We start from the raw sequence: 18187 nt of genomic DNA, 5'->3' as shown, positions 1-18187 counted from the left end.
AATAGGATTCCAATAATCAAATACGTGAAAACAAAGAACGCATTCTGTACGTCAAAACAATTATGTATACGTGGATATGCCATCCTACGCGTTGGGGGTTGAAAAACAATAAAACGTAAGCACTACATTTGTGCAATCTTTTGTCCTTTTTTCTTAGAATCCTAAAATAAACAAAAACAGTCTTAAAAACCTGAAATGTATCGCTTTAGGTAAGGAAATGTGGAATTACGAATACGGTTGTGCAGTTACACTTAGGATCAAAGTGAAAATAGTTCAGGCTCAATGAATGGGTAAATCTTAGTGATGGAAGCTTTAATCAAAAAATCAGGTAAGTATATATATTTTGATCATTTGAATAATTAATAAAGTTATTATCACTTTGAGGACGTTGAAGCATGGAGTTATTGTTGACCTTGTTTCCACCAAAATTATATATTAAGATTTATGAACATCTTTTCCATACAGAGAGCCAACTCAAAAAAAAAAAAAAAAAACATAACGAAGCACGACAAAGGTAGAAGAAAAAAAAGGAATGAACCCAGTTTCCAAGCTTTAATTTACATATATACATATTTATACACACACACATATACACACACACACACACACACACACACATATATACACACACATACAGTTAGGTCCGGAAATAATTGGAACTGATACAAGTTTTGTTATTTCGGCTGTGTACCAAAATAAATTCAAGTTACAGTTAAATAATGAATATGGGCTCAAAGTGCAGTCTATCAGCTTTAATTTGAGGGTATTCACATCCAAATTGGAGGAAGGGATTAGGAATTACATCTCTTTAATATGTAGCCCCCACTTTTTCAAGGGACCAAAAGTAATTGGACAATTGACTCAAAAGCTGTTTCATGGACAGGTGTGGGCTATTCCTTCATTATGTCATCATCAATTAAGCAGGTAAAAGGTCTGGGGTTGATTACAGGTGTGGCATTTGCATTTGGAAGCTGTTCTGAGAAAAAAAGAACGCACTGGTGAGCTATGCAACACGAAAAGGCCTGGACGTCCACGGAAGACAACAGTGGTCGATGATCGTAGGATCCTTTCCATGGTAAAGAAAAAACCCTTCACAACATCCAGTCAAGTGAAAAACACTCTCCAGGAGGTAGGCATATCATTATCCAAGTCTACCATAAAGAGAAGACTTCACGAGAGCAAATACAGAGGGTTCACCACAAAGTGCAAACCATTCATAAGCCTCAAGAATAGAAAGGCCAGATTAGACTTTGCCAAACAATATCTAAAAAAGCCAGCCCAGGTCTGGAACAGCATTTTTTGGACAGATGAAACTAAGATCAACATGTACCAGAATGATGGGGGAAAAAAAGTATGGAGAACGCTTGTAACTGCTCATGATCCCAAGCATACCACATCATCTGTAAAACACGATGGAGGCAGTGTGATGGCATGGGCATGCATGGCTTACAATGGCACTGGGTCACTAGTGTTTATTGATGATGTGACAGAACACAGAAGCAGCCAGATGAATTCTGAAGTGTATAGGGATATATTGTCTGCTCAGATTCAGCCAAATTCAGCAAAGTTGATTGGATGGCGCTTCACTTTACAGATGGGCAATGACCCAAAACATATTGCTTGTTTTTTTAAGTCAAAGAAGTGGAATATAATTTACAATGGCCGAGTCAATCACCTGATCTCAACCCGATCGAGCATGCATTTCACTTGCTGAAGACAAAACTTAAGGCAGAAAGACCCACGAACAACTGAAAACAGCTGCAGTAAAGGCCTGGGAAAGCACCACAAAGGAGGAAACCCAGCGTTTGGTGATGTCCATGAGTTCCAGACTTCAAGCAGTCATTGCCTGCAAAGGACTCTCGACAAAGTATTAAAAATGAACATTTTATTTATGATTGTGTTAATTTGTCCAATTACATTTGAGCCCCTGAAATAAGTGGACTGTGTATGAAAATGGTTGTAATAACTAAACATTTCATACGATATTTTTGTTCAACCCCTTGAATTAAAGCTGAAAGTCTGCACTTCTATTGCATCACGGTTGTTTCATTTCAAATCCATTGTGGTGGCGTACAGAGCCAAAATTATGAAAATTGTGTCAGTGTCCAATTATTTCTGGACCTAACTGTATATCCCTTTTTTATAAGGCATCAATCCGCAAGATTTAACACACTACACCTGTTTATTAACTAACTTAAGAACATTTTGGTTTTTAAGTAGAATTGTCGTTTCAAAAGGCCAACGCAACAGGAATGTGTTAATATCCTTTCAAGGGGAACCTGTAACTCATTCAGGATGAATGTATTATGGGCCATTCCACAGAAAGCTGTTACTGGGATTCAGAGGTCAAACAGTTATCAACAGGAAATGTGAGTGCTGTGTGGTTAACACAGAGTGCTGGAGAGGCCGCAGGCTCAGAATGCCTTAGTCCCTCCAGCACTTGCAATCACTTGATGGATCCGTCTCTGATGACGGAATGGAAGGGATAGGGTCACCCCCTTTCTTCCACTATCATTGCAGATCGCATCCAGGATGCCAGAACCAATGTTGTTGCACGAAGCACTCAAAGAGTTAAGCCAGATCTGCCATTTCCTTCAATTTAAGTATCTAGATATGTTAGCATGGTTTTTTATTTTTTTTTATGAACAATCTTTAACCAAAGCAGTGTTGCCTGAAAAGAGCATTCATTGCACAATCACACAGCTACAAATGGATGCCTCATTGAGCTGAACTACAAAAAACAAAACAAAAGGAAAGTGTTGGAAGCGCTGCTGCTCTCAAATAATAAGTGATATAACTTCCAGTGATTATATTTAATCAAGAGTGTAGGATACTTATACATATAAGCAGGACTGCCTGATAAACTCACCTAACAAGATCAGAAAAACTTACATATAACAAATACAAACCAGCGCCTCAAATGTCCAATAAACACAGATGACAGGTTGTCAAACCGTGCTACGTAGTCCAATCTGGAACATGCGGATCCGCTTGAATTATTCACGGATATTTCTCAGGACATCTGGGATTAAACCCATAAAACGATCTTCTGAATAATACTGCTGAATAATAGTCTAGACCAGGGGTGCGCAACCTTTTTCCCGTGCGCACCCCTTCCTGCTCTCCTCAGCGCCTCGCACCCCTAACCCCCCCCTCGCTTGACCCCGGTGTCAAATGACGTGCGGGGTCATGTCACGTCACCATGGTAACGTGACCCTGCGGCGTCATTTGACTCCGGGTTACCAGGACGACGCGTCGCAGGAAGGGAAGTGTATTATAGAGGCCTCGCGCATCCAACAGTGGCAGATGCTAGTAGCTCCTCCGCTGCGGGGGGCTGTAGTCCAGAGTACAGGTCACTGTATGTAAAACCCAGTGCATTTGAAGTTGATAGAAATATCAACTGACAGAATATTCTTAAATCTGCAGTTTGTTCTTTCATATGCTATGAAAACTTTATAAAGGCTGTAGTTTAAGGCAGGGATGCACAAACTGGGGGCCACGCCTTTCTCTGGATGTGTCAGGGGGAGTGGCGCTTACAGAGGTCCCACGTTCTTTCCCAAAGCATTTAAATTAAATGCCAGGGAGTGTGCGCAAGACCTCTTTAACTCACTTACCTGATCTCCATCGGCTTCTGGCGACGCGTCGCCATGGCAACACGTCAAATGACGTTGTGACATCAGAAAACGCCAGCGACCAGGTAAGGGGGGGGGAGGCCCGACCAGGGAGGGAAAGCGCAGACAAAAAAGGTTGCGGACCCTTGGCTTAAGGCAGGGGAGCGTAAACTTTTGGAGCTGTGCCCCCCTGCCTGCTCCCCTCGTACCTTGTTTGGCGTCGTCAAATGATGCCACGGGGTCACGTGACGTGATGTCATGTGAACCCGTTGCCATGGAGATGGACGTGCGCCGTTACTCCGCATGACAGCGCTGCGTCATTTGCTGCTGCGTTGCCATGGCGACGCGTCACAGCAACTCTTCTGAATCCCGATAAGTGAGTTGTAGAGGCCTCATGTGATCCCCGGGCATTTAATTTAAATGCCTCAAGGAAGAGCGCAGGGCCTCTGCAACCGTCCGCACCCCACACTTAGCGCACCGCTGGTATAAGGTATTGTATTTTTATTCAGTTTATTTTACTCAAAATAATGTATTTGAAATAAAAAGGAGTAAAAAATTCATGTTTTAAAAAAAAGTTTTTTAATCATATTGATCTCAAACTGTTCATATAGCCAACAATTTCAATCACAATTAAATACAAAATTTACATTTACGGCTAATGAACATGTTTGTAAATGTTATCTTTAGCCTCTCCCCCTTTGCATTAGAATAGCTTTTGCTTTCCTTCTTTATGGGGAATCTCAAAGCTTGCATGCTTGTTATTTGACAGAGAGTAGGACTTTCAGTTCATGTTTGGAAAAAAAGCAGCTAAACTGTTATATTATTTCACAAGGAAATGGCAATAGGTGTCTAAATTGTTGTGCAGCTTTTAAATAAAGTAGTGTCATCTTAATAGACTAAGATGGCTTTACAGCATCTGATCCGGATCAACCTGGTACGAACCTGGATTCTGAGATTAATTCCCTGGAACCTCCAGGCCCCTCAATGACATCCTGACTCCCTAATGAATTACATTTTCATCTTAGAAACCAGTTTCCCAAGACCGAGCTTTCATGGATTATTACAAAAACAGTGTTCAAACAATTTCCCTATATGTTCAACACAAACAAAGTTAATACACGAGATGCCCTCATAACTTTCAAACCATCAGCAAATCCAGTGTCTCCATCAAACCCACCCTACTAACATTAGAAACAGTTACCGACTTTAAAACAAGCACTATCAGAAACCTTCATCAGCTTTTTAGTACTGTAGGTGAGAACTATGCATTAGTGCTTACACAACAAGTAACTTCAACAATTGCTCATTAAGTGCTATTGCTGTCAATGCACATCAATAACTAGTATTATACTTGTACACCTATTAAAGAATTCGTGGCTTATATACAAGTCACAGAGGAATGCAAATAAGACAGTAGCATTACTTGAATTATTCCACTCAAAAACAAACTGTTTTCTTACAGGCAGTACATGAGAAGAATGATATAATAAAAGACACAAAGAAAAAAAAATCGTTTTTGCACCTAATTGTTGCAAATAATGTGATAACAAAAAATGCATGTGTTTTAATAACAATAAAATGTATTTTTGTGATCATGACAAAAATCAAACTTTATTAATGTATTGCATTCTGACGTTTAATCACTAAATTAAGGTTTTTCATTTTACAAAATATGTATGTATGCAGCCAACGATGACAGATGTCAGTGATGTCTTCCCTCTCCCTCCTCCTCCCTCTCGCCCCCCATCTGGGGGTTGACAAGTCATGCCGCCAGGAATAACAACCATATCAGAATTATAAGAAATGAAAAAAAGATGCAAAAGGGCAATAAAATTAGCGAAAATGGATAATGAAAAAAGGATTGCAATAGAAAGTAAGATCAACCCTAAAAAGTTCTTTAAGTACCAAAAAAAAAAAAGAGAAAATATAGGGCCCTCTCAGTGTAAGATAGGGAGGCAGATTATTGGAGGACAAAGCAGAGGTATTAAACAAATTATTTGCCTCAGTATTTACCAGGGAAAATTTCAATTACAATAATAGTGCCACAGGAGGAAGCCACAACCTCAATATTAGCTAACAATTGGTAAACTGAGGAAGAAGTTTAGTCACTTGGTAAAATTAAAGTAAATAAGGCACCTGGCCCAGATGGCATACATCCAAGAGTTCAAGGAGTTAAGTTCAGTAATAGCCAAACCATTACATTTAATATTCAAAGACTCCTTTTCCACAGGCTCAGTACCACAAGATTGGTGTAGAGGAGACATGGTGCCTATATTTAAAAGGGGAGCTAGATTACACAGGGAAATTGAATGACCTGTAAGCGTGACATCAATAGTGGGGAAGCTACTTGAAGGTTTAGTATGGGATAATATTCAGAAGTAATGGAAAACAAAATTATTAGTACAGTAATGGTCATCATGGATTTATGAAGCATAGGTCGTGCCAAACTAATCTTATTAGTTTCTTTGAGGAGGCAAGTAGGAATTCAGACCAGGCAATGCAAAGTCTTTTGATACGGTTCCACACAAGAGGCTAGTGTACAAAATAAAGCAAATTGGACTCGCAAAAATATTTGAACCTGGATTGAAAACTGGTTGAAGGATAGACAACAGAGAGTGGTTATAAATGGAACTTTTTCAGATTGGGCTAAATTTGTGAGTGGAGTATCTCAAGGATCAGTAATGGGATCCTTGCTTTTTAATTTGTTTATTAATGACCTTGAGGTTGGCATAGAGAGCAAAGTCTCCATATTTGCTGATGACACTAAATTGTGTAAGGTAGTAAAATCAGAGCAGGATGTAACTTCTCTGCAGAAGGACTTGGAGAGACTGGAAACTTGGGCATGCAAATGGCAGATGAGGTTTAATACAGATAAATGTAAGGTTATGCATTTTGGAAACAAGAATAAATAGGCAACTTGCAAGTTAAATGGGGATAAATTAGGAGAATCCTTGATGGAGAAGGATTTAGGAGTACTTGTAAACAGCAAGTTTAGCAATAGTGCAATAGTGGCAAACAAGATCTTATCTTGCATTAAACGGGCAATTGATGGAACGGAAATAAACATTATTATGCCCCTTTATAAAGCATTATTAAGACCACACCTTGAATATGGAATACAATTTTGAGAAAATACATTAAGGAACTAGAGAAAGTACAGAGGAGAGCCACCAAATTAATAAAAGGGTATGAATAACCTGATTTATGGGGAGAGGTTAACTAAATTAGATTTGTTTATATTAAAAGAGAGGCACCCAAGAGGGGATATGATAACTATATACAAATATATTCGGAGACAATACAAGGAGCTTTCAAAATAACTATTCATCCCAAGGGCAGTACAAAGGACTCGGGCCATACCTTAAGGTTGGAGGAAAGGAGATTGTGACGGTAGGGGGTAACCAGGCTACATAATGATGCTTTAGCCCTCTGGTTACCCCTGAAACCGTGGGATCCCTGGTAGCTACATAAGCACTATAAGCCAGGGACCAGGGATAATACATGTAGAAAATAAAGTGACCCCTGCTTTTTTCTGTTTTCATGTTCCCTTGGCCCAAGAACTGCGAGATTTCTTGAATGTCAGTTTTAGGGGGGATATTTGGGAGAAATTCGATTATTTTGTTCGCATGAGTTCGGGGGCCGAAGTTACCGGTAGTCCTTTATTTCTCTCTGACGACCAGGCATGATTTGCTGGTACGCGTGGTGAATTACGCCGGGACAAACCAGTGTCCCCCAGACTCTTGGATTTCAAGCCCAAATATCCCAAATCAATTTCCCTTATAAATGCCCTTCCCCTGAGTACCCGACTAGCACCCTCTCTTTCCACCTTTAAGACCCACCTTAAGACCCACTTGCTTAAAGAAGCATATGAATAGCACTGTGGATATTCTGAACACATGATACATAAAGCTTGGCCCCCTGTAGACGCACTTACCAGAACTCCCTCCTACTGTCTCTGTACGTTCTCCCTACCTACCAATTAGACTGTAAGCTCCTCGGAGCAGGGACACCTCTTCCTTAATGTTACTTTTATGTCTAAAGCACTTATTCCCATGATCTGTTATTTATATTATCTGTTATTTATTTGATTGCCACATATATTACTACTGTGAAGCGCTATGTACATTAATGGCGCTATATAAAATAAAGACATACAATACAATATAAATATAAGGCACCCCAATGTGTAAACTTTATTAAAATATAGTAAATGTCTAAAACATTCTAAAGTATAAGGCTCTATACAGTCAGCCAGGGCATCAGCATAAACGCTGGCATGTCTGTATAGAGTCCGTAGTTCAAAGATAAGAGGATGTCCAGAAATGAGAAGACCGTTTGGTGGGCGAGGAAGGGTGAATTGCCAAGTCAAGAGAACAAAGGGCACCCTGTGGGGACACCTTTGGTATCTGCCAGACTTGGTGGAGCCTGCCCAGCGGGTGGCAATGAGTTAGCACCTCATATATGACCTTATACAGCTCATAGGCGCTTCTCCCATTGCCTAAATCATATTTCAAGCTCACCCGCATTTCAAGCCGGCTTGGCACGCCACCTCCTCTGAAGTCAGCACAGAGACAAGCTCCTGTTTATATTGGCTGGCGGGGAGGAATTCCCATGCTCTGATTTGTCGCTCCTCCTTCCTTCATGCCGAACATAGCTCAGTGGAGGGTATGTAAGGAGAAGCCACAGTCAGAGAAGCAGACGATTTTGTGGCTTGAGACGATGAAGCTATGGCGGGCTTTTCAAAGTTGCTCTGTCCCAAATAGCAAAGCAACCGGCTTAGTTTTGAAGCTAGGAAAGTCTGTCCTTCAGAGACTAAGTCAGATGCGAGAACCAAGTTCTTATCTGAGAACGTAGCGATGCGGTCAGGAGTTCCTGCCAAAAACAGTTCTAGGCCTATCGGGACTAGGTCCCGGTCAGGCGTTTCTGCTGAATCTCGGTCCAGGATGTCCGGAATAAGATTCTGATAAGGGTAAGCCCTTGCAAGCGGGCGCTCTGCACCTAGGAAAGGCTAGATATCAACCCCCAGCCCCACACCCCAGTAAGTGTGTATATTTCTGTATTTTGTGTTTTGTTGTATTTCCGAGGTTTTATCCGAATGAACCCCATTTTATTTCACTGCCTTGTTTTGCCTATTGAATGATCCCTGGAATATAAATTAAGAGACCTGGTCTACCGTGACAGAGATTTCACCAGCAACAAAGGAAAGGGTGCTTTATAGTAAGGGTAGTTAAAATGTGGAATTCATTACCCATGGAGACTGTGATGGCAGATACAATAGATTTGTTAATAAATAAAAAGTTGGACAGCTTTTAAGAAAGGAAAGGTATACAGGGATATACCAAATAAGTAAACATGGGAAGGATGTTGATCCAGGGAGTAATCTGATATTTGGAGTCAGGAAGGAATTTATTTCCCCCCTTATGAGATATTATTAGATGATATTTCACTGGGGTTTTTGTTTCCCTTCCTCTGTATCAATATACCGTAAATACCAATATAGGATAACGTATCTGTCATCTAAATTTAGCATAGGTTGAACTTGATGGACATATGTCATTTTTCAACATATACATGAAGACCGCTGGGGAGTTCTAAACAGATACTAATAAACACATTTGTATCTGCAAAACTGCCACTTTCTTAGCCACGGCATACCAACGGTGAGGACAATAAAGCCCAGCGCTCGCTGTTAACCAATGGCTGCTGACTTAAAGGCAACCCCACTCAACCGCAATTAAATTGTCAAACACAGACAACATTGCGATGTGTTACAGTGCCTAAGAGCTTCGTTGTGGCAGAGCGTAAAGAGTTAAACATTGCCTGGTTTGTTTGAGGATTTAGAACTATTATAAAGTACCTCGAGTCCAAGTATCTTTTTTTTTTTCCAACTTCATATTTACTGAATTTTGTCCACAAGGCACAACATACAAAAGTACATGTTATCTCCCGAAATTTCTTGCATAGATGTCGTGTTTCTGCCCTATGTCACACAGATCTACAGACATACAACATGAAACACACCAAGGGTGGGGAAAGAAAAGAGGGGGAGAGGAGGGGGGGGGGGAGAGAGGGGAGCCGCAGTATTATCTGGGTTTTTTTTCCCCCTATTTATTCTTGGATCCTGGCAGACCGCTGTGGTTTGTCCCTTGTCACCTCGAAGGAATCCACACAGCTTCCTTGTAAGGCCTGAGTCGGGCCTGTCTTCCCAGGCCCCTATCTATTGCATCCTATCAAAGGAGAACTGACCTATTGGAGTCCAGGTATATTGATGTTAGAGCTCACTAACCACTGGAACCTGTAGATATAGTACCTCAACTGCTTGTAGGGGTTAATAACTGCCGGTTATTAGAGGCCTCGCTATCCATAAGGTAAACATACTACTACTTACCGATGAGATTGTTAAGGTATTGTCACCTCCGTCACCATAATATTGTATACAGTGGTCGATCGGCGAATCATCACCCAAGCCTATGGTCATGTGACCCCCCCTGCCCCCCCCCACTCCTGCAGCAGACTAGATTCTCATACAGGAATCAGACCATAGCCAGGTTCCATTACTCACATATAGTTACCTCATAGCAGCGGTCAGCGTAAACAGAGACTGGGAATTCGCCTTCTTTAGATTAACATGACCATAATTTTTTAACATTATATATTCACCTTACTCCTATCACCAAGTACACTCTCGGTAAAGGTTACCGACTACCTGTTACATCAACGTGGAGTTCATCAATCAGTAGGACCCTTGGACCCGGCATCTCGGTTATGCTTAAGGGTTAAATCAGTGCTAGATACTAGCGGAATCACTGTCCACAGGGTACACATACCATTATGTATACAAAAGACTGACAAGGTGATGTTACCTCCTTCAGTAACCACATTATATACGGCGGTTGACTGACCAATCACCAGCCAGGACAAGGGTTATGTTATTTCACCCCCTACTCCCACAGCAGATTTTTCCCACATAGTATTATGACCACAGCCAGGCTACATTAATTACACATAGAAATCTCTCAGTGGCGACATGTCAGTGCAGACAGATACTGGGAACTCGTCACTAATTTTACTACATGACTCCAGCATTCAGTAATACTTCTACGCCGTATCTCGTCACCAAGCACGTTCCTTACATAGGCCATTTACTACCGTGGCATAACAACGTGATTTGGTAATCAAAACCCACAGGACACACACACCATCACTGACCTTACAGTGTGATTAGATTTTGTCCTTTCCCCGTGGTTCTAAATAGTGTTTACGGAGTTATATCGGCCAACTAGTACACAGGTCCAGGGCTGTGGTGTGCAACTCCTATTTCTGTCAGCAGACCAAATCCGCATACATTACTGCGACATCTACAAGACGACATTAGTAGCATTTAGCCAGTGGCGACCTGTCAAGTCTGACAGACTTAGAACTGTCTTAATTCTGTCTGTTGTGCCATAGCACCAAGTACTCCACCTATATAGTACCCATACTACTCAGTTTGCTGTATATTTAGGCTATCACATCGTGACATGGAGCAGATGGACTATATACTTAAAGTCCTTTACTCTTAGCGGGTTTTTAGGGCCCGTTAATCTTATATTCAATTTTTGCCATTGTTTAGGATCACTCTATTTTAACTATATCCATTAAAATTGAGTTTAAGTCTACTACCACCATATCATTTAGGGGCTTGAGTACTGGTTAGTCTGGGACCTTTTTCTCTTTTTTTTGTGGGTCTTATGTCTTTTTTCAACCTCATCTACTATGTAATCAAGTCACAACACTTTCCGGCGGGCTTATTCTTTAGCTGTTCAGATAAATGTCCACGAAACACATCAAGAACTAACATACGTGTGTTATGTAGAGGTCCTGGACGTGCATTCCAGACAATTTTTACTCAGTCTTCCATCAGCTCATCCATCATCCACTCATTTTTTTGTGCTCGCACAAATATATTTTTGGGAAAGATCTCATTTTTGGCTATTGTTTTGCAGTTCAAAAATCATATAAGGAGGCAACTTTCAGCCATCGGCAGTTATGCATACCATCACAGTGACACGGAGCTTCTCATAACCCGTGCTCGTGATCTTGACCTCTTTCGTACCTGTAAGATTGACAGTATCATTTCGAGGCAGATTGAAGAATCCCAGGGTTTTGTCTGCATTTCCTATTTGCTTAAACTCGTAGTTTCTTTTTTTCCTTAATTGAATGAGGTATCGCTGGAAGTTAAGCAGCTTCTCTTGAAAGTCAGCCGGAAGCTTTTGACAGGTTTTCGACGCCTGAGTGATAGTCCTTCACAATGTATGAATCGGTCACACAAACCTCTCCAAGCTTTGAAAAGTCTGTAATCTATTCCGAGAGATTTGGCAATTTCTATAGCCTTTAATTGCATTGCTTGGCGTGTGGCAAGCAAGCCTTTTGCACGTGTCTCAATGACAAAACGAAGCACAGCTTTATCTACTTGTAGGTATCTTCCCTTCTTAGGTCTTGTAAAGCACTTGGTTGTTGCTTTATAAGAATATATGGAAGTGGATATAGCGAGGAAATACAGTATGTATGGTGCATGCGTCTACATGGTGCGTGTGTGCATGTGTGTATAGATGTATATGTTGTGTGTGTGCATGAATCTCAGTGGAACAGCCTACTGAGGGAGTAGGAAAAATAACCCCCAAACGGTTGACGCCAATGACACGACGTCCGGTAAACAAAACCCCGAAAACAGGTAAGTCCCCCTTCCTCAGATAATGGGCAAATGCAGAATCCGCAAATGGTGCAGGCAAAGGGGCATGATGAGCAAGGCAAGGAGAAAACTGGTGCTCACAAAAAGTCCACAGGGAGCTCAATCGCGTGCAGAGATGGAGAAATCAGAAAAAAGGCAAGATGAGCGGAGCACAGCATCAGAAGGAAGCAGTCAGACTTGACAAAAATAGATACAAATATTCTTTATTTGGCCCAGGCCATAGGTAAAAGGCAAGGAAAACCTCGGATGCGTTTTGCACCAGACACGGGTGCTTTGCCAATTTGCGTGGATAGGTGTGTTTGTGTGTGTGTATACATGATTTGTGGGGGTGGTTCTGGCGGTTGCAGAGGTCACGCATTCTGCCCCAAGGCATTTCAATTATATGCCGGCGGACCACGTGAGGCCTCTACAACCTCAACTTACCGGGATTCAGCCGGCTTCGGGATGAGTGACCATGGCGACATGGGGTCATGTGACGTCACGGTTGCCCTTTTAACGTGACATCAAATGACGCCGCGGGTCACGTACACGACCCTGCTGCGTCATTTGATGCCGCGCAAGGTAAGGAGGGGGGCGGCCAACGGAGGAGGTAAGGCAGGGGGGGCGCCGCAAAAAAAGTTTGCGCTCCCCTGCCTTAAGGGATGACACTGTGTCATTTGCAAGATCAGTTGTCACTCCTGTGGTGAAGGTTAACTATGCCTCATCTAAGGCTAAGGCCATACAGCCTTCGGCCGCTCGGAGGCGTGTGGTCTATGGGTGCCACCAATGCCTTTAGGCAATGTGATTGCGCTCCTTGCGGACGCCTCCACTCTGTCTGCGGCAGTATGGACCTGCCCTAACTTATTTGGAAACAAAACATGCTATTACAGTTTTCAATAAAGAGTCATAAAGGAAAGCGTTTAAAGCAGCAATCATCCAGTATACAAATTTAACTCACGTTAGTCCAGCTCTAGTATAAAAAAAAAAGACAATTCTTTAGATTGTGAGCTAACCATGGTAACCCTTAAACTGCAAAGGCCTCCAGGGAGAGATTCATTTTAGCCTCCCAACAAACAAAATATTCTGAACGTAGCTTTAGATTGTAAATATAGCAGCAGCTTTGAAAGGGACAAGAGACCTTTTAAATAAGTAGCAAAAAAAATGTAATGGAACAAATGGAAATCGGTGCAGATTGCTTCTTTAAAATGAACGCCCTGGCTCATAGGCGCCTAAAAGGTAATGATCTTGGCAGGACCTATGTTTCATTGGAATCCAATCTGTCTGATCCAGAATGACAATTCGAGATTCACTGAGCTACACAGCATCGCTATGGCAACACCTCTTGACATGAAAGAACGACAGCTATGAGCCTGTTCTGTACAATAGGAATTTCAAACGCCACAGTGCATCATTGAAGATCATGCAGACTTAATCGGTCATGAAAACATAGTGACTTATTGTAAGTTTCACATGAGGGATGTACAGGTAAAGACTATGTAAAAACAACATACTGGTATAATGGCAGGATGTATTACATGCACACCACATTTTTGCAAGGAACCATTTATGTAAACAATACCTACATGTATATATTGGTGAAATACATGCTTAACCAAACATGAGCAGAATATAACCATTTGGTCTGCACATTTATTTATTGTATTATTTATAACATTTATATAGAGCCCTTTTATCCATGGCGCTCTACATGAATTAGTAAAACAATGATGGGATTATAAACGGAACATTTCATGTGATGGACATAGAGTCATTGTTAATGTCTTTATGTTGGGAACATTATGGTCAAGTTATGGGCTAGGTGCATTCAGAGCTTGCTTGGTTGGTGGGTTGGGGTAAGGTCTCTGGATTTCGTCTGGTCGGTAGCATGGTGATGGGTCTGACAGTGGAGACAGTTTAAAAAGGATTAGGAAGTGGTGAAGGTAGGGGAGCATGAAATTTAGTTGCATTTATAACACTTCCTAAAAGTTTCCTGGATAATTAAATGTATACTAAACTGTACAGATAAATCAACATGTTAAAAGCTCAACATATTTTGCCTTCACTTTAATCCAACAAAAGATGGTTCTATTCGGTTTATCCTCTGTATGAACAAGGTGCATCAGACTACACATCTTGCAATACTGAATTCAATTATTAACAATACCAAATCTTACTCAGCAGTATGCCAGAGTATGTTATCTCTATAGCTCCTCTGAGTAATAAGAAAATACAATTTGCAATATAATAATGTGATTTGTTCTGCAAATAATAACTGTTATATGAAGTCGCATTTCAGTACGTGAACTGTATTTACAATGGGCCATTTTGTAAAATTAGCATATTTTGTAATTCCCTGTATATAGTTAGAAAAACAGATATTTACCAGTACTTTTATTATTATTCTCATATGTGCCAATCTCTACAAAAAATAAATAAATAAATAACTGTAGTCATATTACACAGCAAGCGTTTCCTAAATTCCCTGTCACTAAGGCTGCACTTATAGTGCCACGTCGCGTCAATACAAATGCATTGCCGCTGTCACGTGCGCTTAAAGTAAGCGCGACCCGACGGAGCGACGGCTTGGTCGCGCTCGCTGGAAGTCATCTCAATTTGATTTTTCCAGTGACCGCAGCCTGGCGTCGCGGTCACCGGCACTATAAGCGCGGCATAAGAGATGGTACCAAAAATAAGGAATCCATGCGATCTTTGTTGCAACAACTGAAAGGGTTTTTGAATACACCAGGTAACGATAGTAAAAGTAATATAGCTTTTTCAAAAACTATACTGTATAAAAAAAAATTTAATATGACGCAGGAGAGTACTTTGTATTCTGTAGAATATAGTATATTTTGAGGGCCTAAGGCCTCGTTCAGGGTGCCAGCTGCAGGACTCGGAGGGAGGGCGGGAGGGAGGCAGTGAGGCAGTTTGCTGGGCGATCTGTGTTTATCCCCCAGCAGACTTTTCAGCGTTGAGGAGGGGGCGGGGAGGGGGCGGGGTTACACACGGCAGGTTAAGTATCGAGGCTGCAGTCATGAAATCATTCTCAAGAATGATTTCATTGGCTGCCTAGGTCCCTGTGACGCTGCTGCACCTCCAAAAAACGAAATTTTCGTTTATTGAAACTGTAGCCAGCTTCAACTCCTGGCTTCGGAGACAGGGCAGCTGCTACCCTGACAACCAGTATTCAAATTGAATACTTTGTTTCTCACGGCAGCACGCACGGTAGCACGCCCTCCCTCCGAAGCCAGCACCCTGAACGAGGCCTAAGACATCAAGCATTGCATCTCCATTTGGGAATAGGAAGAAGCGATTTAAGCGGAAGGAGTTCAGGAATCTAACACAACTACTAGTGTGTGAAAGAAGTTAGTGACTTTGGCCCAACCACATTGCAGGATTGTGTGCTAGACAGACTCGTGTGACATGAAGCGGTCTCTTCTACACAAAGCAACAATAATTTAGCTTCTACCTATAGGGCCACAGAAAAGCCACAACAGGTATTTACTTGTGCTCACCGTTTATTCATAAGTTGGGGTCAGGTACCTGATCTTTCACAATGCTGAGACAGCTCCAGTGACAACTTTTTGGGCAGAAACCATTAAGTATTTGCAACACTTCTCATTTTTAAGTATGCTAGTTTGCATGTCATTACCCAGACTCCTTGTGTACAGCTTAACCACTACTTGACATGTGACAAATGGAGTGAATGGATCAGGTTTTGGGACCTACAAAGTTTTTTTTAAAACAAACCTCAATATCATTATACTAGGTAAAAACGTATTCCCGGTAGGCAGGTTGTATCCCTCATTTTCTCCAAATATAAAATGCTCCTATTTTATGAAGGCTATATATACACACACCACAGGAAAAGGGCAGAGTAGCAGGAATTATAAGACAATTAAATCATAAGCCACTTGAGTCTTTCATTATTATTATTATATGCAACACTGGGTGGTAATATTCATTGTGTTTTATTGCAGCTCATTATTACTTAAAGCTATGGGATGAAAGCTAACATCAAAGAACTCAATATCTATTGCTAATATAGAAGCCAAAGGTTTCACAATACTGGTTACATTAATGTTCTCCATCTTAAAACTAAATAATTTAGTACAGAAAATTCTGTCACTAGCACACAAAATGTTCTCTCTGCCATCATTATAGCATGACCCGTTTACATTATTTCATTCAATCTAATTTTTTTTCAACAGAGATGAAACCCCCGGACAACCTTCCCCCCCAAAACTTTTTTTTTGAATTCCCCTTCTTGTTACAAAAAAATATTATGATTTACTAAAAACAAAAAAAGACAATCCTGAAAAAAGGAATTCAGATATTATAATATAAAGCTTGTTCATTTCTCAAACTCTGCAAGGCACCAAAAAGATTATTAAGTGCTCCTTAAAACTATGCAGAAAACAATTGTAAATTACTCAAAACGTACACATTATTATTTAGAGCAGACCTGCATAACTCCAGTCCTCGAGAGCCGCAAATAGGCCAGGTTTTCAGGATATCCCTACATATTCATACTGAACCACTAATTGAGCTAGCTGTGCTGAAGTAGGGATATCCTGAAAACCTGGCCTGTTTGCGGCCCTCGAACCCTGGAGTTGTGCAAGCCTGATTTAGAGATTTCAGACTAAAAATATTATTGCATCAACCAACCCAAACATGTTTTAAACTCAAAGTTACATAAAATCGGAAAAACTGGGATTTCCCGAAAAATGAAATTGAGTTCCACTTACAAATGCTTTTACGTCAGGTTCAATATATTTTCAGAACTATGGAAACTACAACGTTTCAAGACCACATCAGGAATGAAAGGTTCGATGTGGACCTAAAACGGAGACCTCAGGGATGGAAATGTGTGAGATATAGATATCTATATCTAATGAAAAATATCATTTATGCTTATGAGCATATTCACATGTGACAGGTCCACAGCCCTGTCTTCACCCATGATATCTCAGCCTACAATGCTTCCACTGCAGCCATGGGCTCTTGGTAATAACGTGCAAATGAGCACTCACAGTGTGTCACTTCTTGCTTCTTGTCCATTGCCACATGGAGAGATGAAATAGAGATATGTACAGTACAATGTACTGTGTAGGAGTGGTTGCACCAGTTTGTAGGAGTGGTTGCACCAGTTACTAGCTTTGACCAATTAGACAGTTGACGCTATAAGCAGACACCCTTTCAACCGACCTGGATTTAGGAGATTCTGGACAAGTCATACATGGAAATATGTACATAAAAAGTGATGCAATCAAATAAAAGCACATGGCATGGATATATGCAAAATTAATGTTTACAAAGCTCTGGGAAAGACCACTTTATTGGTTGATAGCATGTAAAGATTTTACGGTTTTACAAGAAAGCATAACTACACCTTTTAAAATGGTTCCATACTGGTTGGTATTTTATTTAACTTGATGACTTCCTGCCGTCATAACGAATCCATGAAGGATAAGCAGCAATCCTGCTCAAACTGAAAACCAGGGGTGGCCGAAAATATAAAATACTGGCAGAATTTTTAGGAGCAAGCATTTTGTTAGGCGTGCGAGGACAGGAGGAACTATTTTTTTCAAAGAAAAAAGCCTGATTTGGTTGGTTTTAAAAAAAAATATATATATATATATATATATATATTTTATTTATTTTTTCTTTCTATTAATAATTCATAAAACTTTTCGCATCCATATTCAAATTCCAAAAAAAAAAAAAAAAATACAAACTCTTTTCATAATCCTTAAGTCGTGTAGCCCAACGTAAGCACCACACTCTTGACCTGTATTCCAACCAATAATTCAGGCCTGAGGCCTCAATTAACAGGAACTGCCTGCTGTGCCAAAATGTGAAGTGG

General features: G+C 40.8%; 1 protein-coding gene across 6 annotated transcripts in view; it reads right to left on the bottom strand.

Annotated features, from left to right (window-relative positions):
• Window positions 1-18187, bottom strand: part of LOC142487267 (triple functional domain protein) — a 419339-nt gene that overhangs the window by 384321 nt on the left and 16831 nt on the right. The gene's annotated exons all lie outside the window — the stretch shown is intronic.

Source organism: Ascaphus truei, chromosome 2, assembly GCF_040206685.1.
Source record: "Ascaphus truei isolate aAscTru1 chromosome 2, aAscTru1.hap1, whole genome shotgun sequence".
In the NCBI taxonomy this organism is placed as follows: domain Eukaryota; kingdom Metazoa; phylum Chordata; class Amphibia; order Anura; family Ascaphidae; genus Ascaphus; species Ascaphus truei.
Note: the sequence above shows the minus strand (reverse complement) of the source record. Positions and strands in the feature narration are given on the sequence as shown.